Genomic DNA, 5,461 nt, shown 5'->3' with positions numbered 1-5,461 from the left:
AGTTGCAACAGGCGAGGGCGTGGGAGGCACGGCAGGTGTGTTTCGCCAAAAGGTGTAAACCCTAGGGCGCCCCCACCCCTCTATTTTATAGAGGTTCCTGATGGGCCTCTGGATCCGAGGCCCATTAGTACTCCTAAACCTAATCCAACTCGGATCAGATCCGAATTGGGCTTCCAGCCCCTTAAGTGTGTGACCCTATGGGTTCGGATACGTATAGACATGGCCCGAGTACTCCTACTCGGCCCAATAGTCGGTAGCGGCCTCTAGCAAGACGTGCCAACTCCTATACGCACACGAAGATCATATCAGACGAACCATCACAACATAATATACATGCTATTCCCTTTGCCTCACGATATTTGGTCTAGCTTAAAGCCGACCGCTCTTTCTCGATCCTGTGATTCGAAATCCCTTTGTAGGTTAACTCTTAACCGTACGTAGCATGGCCATGCATTTTCGGATCCGATCACTCGAGGGGACCAGAGATATCACTCTCAATCAGAGAGGGGCAAATCCCATCTTAATTGACCATGTCTCATAGCATGCTTCTTGACAAACCCGAAAGCTACCTTTATAACTACCCTGTTACGGCGTAGCGTTTGATAGCCCCTAAGTAGGTCGATCCACATCTAGAATACATGCGACAATCTCAGGTCTAAGGACAAAGCGTATATGTTGTTTAAAGAGAGAACTACTTCTCGTGTTGGGTCAGTCCTAACACATGTCTCCACATGTGTCCACATTATTAGTTCAACATCTCCATGTCCATGACTTGTGAAACACAGTTATCAACTAATACATGTGCTAGTCTAATATTCATGTGTGTCCTCACATGAACTCCGACTAGGGACAACTTTAGAATAACCATACAAGTAAAGAGTTTCACATACAATTCACATAATTGCAAATCAATTCAAGTAGCCTTTAATGGATATTCAATGAACACAATATACAAATCATGGATACAAATGGAATATCATCATCTCTATGATTGCCTCTAGGGCATACCTCCAACACGACTCTCATGCCTTAACCAAGTAAACACGTAGTGCCGTCGGATTTCATCCGATTTAACCACTTGAACAGGACCGAATAGCAAACTCACACGAAGGTGAGCGGTTCCAGAGAAAACAACAGGTCCACTGAGTTAACAATTTAACCATTTGGTTTGGCCATAAAACAACATCAGAGTTTACAAGGTTCAGAAGAAAAACAACAGAAGGTAAAACAACTAGCGGAAGCTAACTCGTCGGGGTCGGACATCCCTGGTGAGGCCAACCGGGACGTCAGCGATCCCTCTCCTTGCCGTCCGAGGAGGGATCCCACTCAACCGTCCAACCCGGAGGGAGTTGGGGCGGCCAAGTGCCAACAGAGGAGGGCTCAGTGGCAGCAACTTCACCTGAAAAAGAAGAGCCACAACAAGGCTGAGCTACTAAGCTCAACAAGACTTAACTGACAGGGAGTACGCTACTCCACCACTTCTAAACATGCAAGGCCTTTTGGCTGAGGGGTTTGTTTGCCAAAAGCGCTAGGTGTATCCCTACTTTCAAGTTTTAGCTCCGGTTCTGAGTTCTTTATCCGGTCTAAGTTTGCAACCTATTCTAGGCAACCATAGAACCAACCAAAAGGTATATATATATCATCATCAAGACCATATCATCATCAGATTCCTTTATTACTCAGGGTGACATAGCGATCAAGCAATCTCAAATTGTGAGAGGCAGACGAATCGATTCGAGTTTCTTAACCATGCATGGCGAACCTAATCTCACGACATCCACGCACCACAAGGGTCGCTTCCTGTGTCGGCCGTCCCCATCAATTCCCAGGCGCGTGTCAGGTTCAAACTTCCCTTGGCATGCAATGCTCCACAGTCCCGGTCTCTACCGTACTGTGACCGCACTTGCACCCACATGATGCACCATGGAAACCTCGTTCCAGGGATAACAGGGGTATAAGCCACGCCCAAGTTCAATCAGGTACTAGGCTTCCCCATCCCATACTAGGTATGAGATTAGTACTTTCAAACACTTGATCACGAACACCACCACTGTCGGGCCTTAGCAAGTTTCATAGACAGACGGGGCGATCAACCGACCACCAAAGAGTTACCCAAAAACCCTGCCCCGTCCATCGTCCTTATAGTTGCAACAGAAGAGGAAACAACCAACTCCTACAACTCGCGAGTGACAGGAAATCACTCGGCTTTTACCGTTTCCTATTTGAGCAAAGCATCTACTCGGTCCAACAGCTAGTGTTCAGATCAAGGGAGCTAAGTTATGTATATATGGTTCCAAACAACTCCTATACGTAAATGCACAAGCATGTTAAAGAAGGCATGCGTAAGTTTGGTAAAACACAGGGGATTCATGCATCCGGGGCTTGCCTTCGAACAAGGAGGACGGAAGCTGCTCTTTTGCTCTGGCGGCTTCGGCTTCTGGAGGCAGGAGCTCGGCTACACCTTCGTCTTCTGGCGCCGGGTGCAGCTCGTAGAAGCCGTCGGCGAGACACAGCTCTACACGAATGCAATGCATTGGTTATCATTTAGACGGTTATTTCAACAGCAACACTTGCAAGTTTGAGCCCAGAAACTTGCGGCAAGTTACAGGAGGGTGGGAAGGTTCGCTTGAGTTGGTGGAGATCAAGATATAAGGGTCGGATGGGAAGGAACTTATGATCTGACCCTTAATCTAGAGGAATAGATGTGCTAGGGGTCCTCAGACTTAACACTGAAAAGTTCTCAAGTTTTACACATACACCCTCGGTTCAAGGAAAAAGATACAGCCGAGCCCTCGGGCGAGGCGGAGAAAGGTCGGCGGAACAGACAGGTCGGGCGAGATGGAACCGGGGTCGGGCAGATAGGAGGGGTCGAACGAGACGAACAAAGGGTCGGTAGCTTACCTTCGTCTTACAGATGAAGCTTGGGGTCGGGAAAGAGCAGACTCGACGGAGAGACCAAGGCTTGGGACAGCGGCGAGGATGTCCGGTGGTACTCCGGCGGCGGCGGTGCTTCTTGTGGACCACAAGCAAGCTCTTGTGCAGCACGGGGAGCAGTGGCTGGTGGATTGGGGAAGGTGGTGTTTGAGCGGAGAGGAGAGTTCCTCAGACTTAGGCGGTGGCGCTGTGAGCACGAACAGGGAGCAAGCGGGAGGGAAGCGATGGCGAAGGGGGACTCCGGCGGGGCTCCGGCATTCCCTTTTATAGCTGCGCGGAAGAGAGAAGGGGGGAGCGGAGTGAAGGCCGGGGAAGAAGCGATGGAGTGCGCTGCCGGGGCGGCAATTGAGCGATGAGGGCGGTGGAGCAGGACTTTGGGGATGACACCGGCGGTCATTGGGCACCGATGACAGGGCGGCACAGGCGCGGGTTTGCCGGTGGTTGAGATTTGGCGGAGGCGGGCGTCATTGTGCGGTGGATCTGATGGAAGTGACCGGGGAAACGGCGCTAGAAACGAGGGCGCACAGGTGAGAAGACAGGCGGCTGCGGTCGCGCGGGCAAGCTTTGAGCAACAGATTGTCGGGGCGGAGCTCTGACAGGGCGGGAAAAGGAGCTATCGCTGCCGTGGTCTGGGTTGGCGGAGGAGGAATCGTCGCGTAGCGAGGACCGGGGCGGCGCGACTGTGGAGGGGCAACGGAAAAGACAGGCGGCATCGGGCTCTTCAGCCGGGATCTGGCGATGTGATGATGGGCGCGGGCGGCGAGTGCTGCAGAAAGGGTAGCAGAGGAGCTTCCTCTGCGATTGGGGAAGGGGGCGCGAGAATCCATCCGGTCGTGGCCGGCGATGAGGCGGAGCGGCGGGCGTCGGAGGAGTTGAGCCACGCGGCTAGGGAAGTCTGAAGCGGGCATGCAACTCGAGTGCACCTGTCGCGGGAGATCTGGGAGAAAGATCTCGTGGGTCCACCGGTCAGTCTCGGTGGTCCACGGCTCAGATTGAAGGGAGGCGTTGTGGGAGGACTTAGAAAGATCCGGCGGTAGGTTGGGGGTCGGCGGGGTCGGAACTGGGGGAAAACGGCGAGGGGTCGGATCACAGGGGGTCGAGACCGAGCTGGAGGTTGAGCACTTAGACTTGGTAAACTGAGATAGGGAATCAGGGACTCGGAGTAAGATTAACGCGAAGGATTTTAACCGAGGTCGTTACAATATGCTCAGATCCTTTCAATACAAGAGTATAAGAAGAAAAGAACACAGATTGGATTCTACGATTTCAACACTCACTTGGGGTGTAAATTGTATAAAGTAACCCCTAATCTTCATGGAAATTGCCCACCTACACCATTATAAAAATAATCCAAATTAATCGAGCTGTCATTACAAAGAAATATCCTAAAGTACATGAGTATGTGATTCTCAATTACATATTTCTGCCATTGTTAATGTGAAAATATACTAACATAAGTTATGTACATATGATGTGTGTTACCATACGAACCGTATATACATGATATGCATGCAAGAAAATAAGAAATGATGAGAATACCGATTTTCATTAATAAACATGTAATCCAAACACATATGACAGTGCAATGCAAAAGTAAAAAAATTATGAATGTGGATGAAAAAGTGTATAGAGTAATTGCTAATAATTAAAGTCTACCACAACTGGATAAAGACAAATGCGTATCTATATGAGTATTGTGTTATAATATGTAATGAATGCATATTATCGTGTTATAATATTTAACAAATAGAGAGAGCAATGTAAGCAATTTTGATTATTATCCATGAGCCCCTATTTTTTCATACTTTTGTAATACTTAATTATGTTCTTTGTGCAAGCACGGGTTGATGTACTTGTAAGAGTGATCAAAATGCCATAAAATTTCCATAGAAGCTTATGAAAATCTACATCTTAAGGCTAGATATGTTCCTTCTATGCATTCATGACGCATTGATGCAGTCATGGACTTAAGTATCAAATGAAGGTCTTAGGAACTTATTTGGAAAGATTAGTAATCTTTAAAAAGGAGATCATGCATAGGCATATGGGAAATGTATGGATATAATAGTCTATATTGAAATCTTAAAAAAAAATTGGACCATTTTTTGATTTGTGTATCATCCTTGCGCAAGGCTATGCTAATTATCTTTGTATCTTTTCAATTTTATCGGATATCTCCAAAGAGACATTAGATTATTTCGCCTCTCGGCTTATAAGTACGTATTCACGCTTCTTGCTTGGAGATGTGGTACTAAACTAGTAACCGGCTCTTCTAGGCAATATAGGTACTTGCTATGAGCTCTATTTCTTCTTATACCATGACTCTGTGCACTAATGGTTAGCAACTGAGCATCATGAATTCTAGTTAACTCTTAATAATACAACGATTAGAATGTCATTAGTATTTTTAATTGAAGCGGCATGATCTGAACATCAGTATCGTTATAACAGCAGGGCCGCCTGTTTAGTGTAGCCCAGTTTTTTTGTGGGCCGCCTGTTTTGAAGTGCGTCAAGCAGTGACATCAAC

The 5,461-nt window shown here is 47.6% G+C and overlaps 1 non-coding gene across 1 annotated transcript; it reads right to left on the bottom strand.

The window, feature by feature from the left end:
- Positions 1-5,020: 5,020 nt before the first annotated feature.
- On the bottom strand, positions 5,021-5,121 carry LOC117851096 (U6 spliceosomal RNA). Its single transcript, XR_004639461.1, has one exon. It is a non-coding gene; the product is annotated as a U6 spliceosomal RNA (small nuclear RNA).
- Positions 5,122-5,461: the final 340 nt, after the last annotated feature.

The sequence above is a fragment of the Setaria viridis genome, chromosome 3 (assembly GCF_005286985.2).
Source record: "Setaria viridis chromosome 3, Setaria_viridis_v4.0, whole genome shotgun sequence".
In the NCBI taxonomy this organism is placed as follows: Eukaryota; Viridiplantae; Streptophyta; class Magnoliopsida; order Poales; family Poaceae; genus Setaria; species Setaria viridis.
Note: the sequence above shows the minus strand (reverse complement) of the source record. Positions and strands in the feature narration are given on the sequence as shown.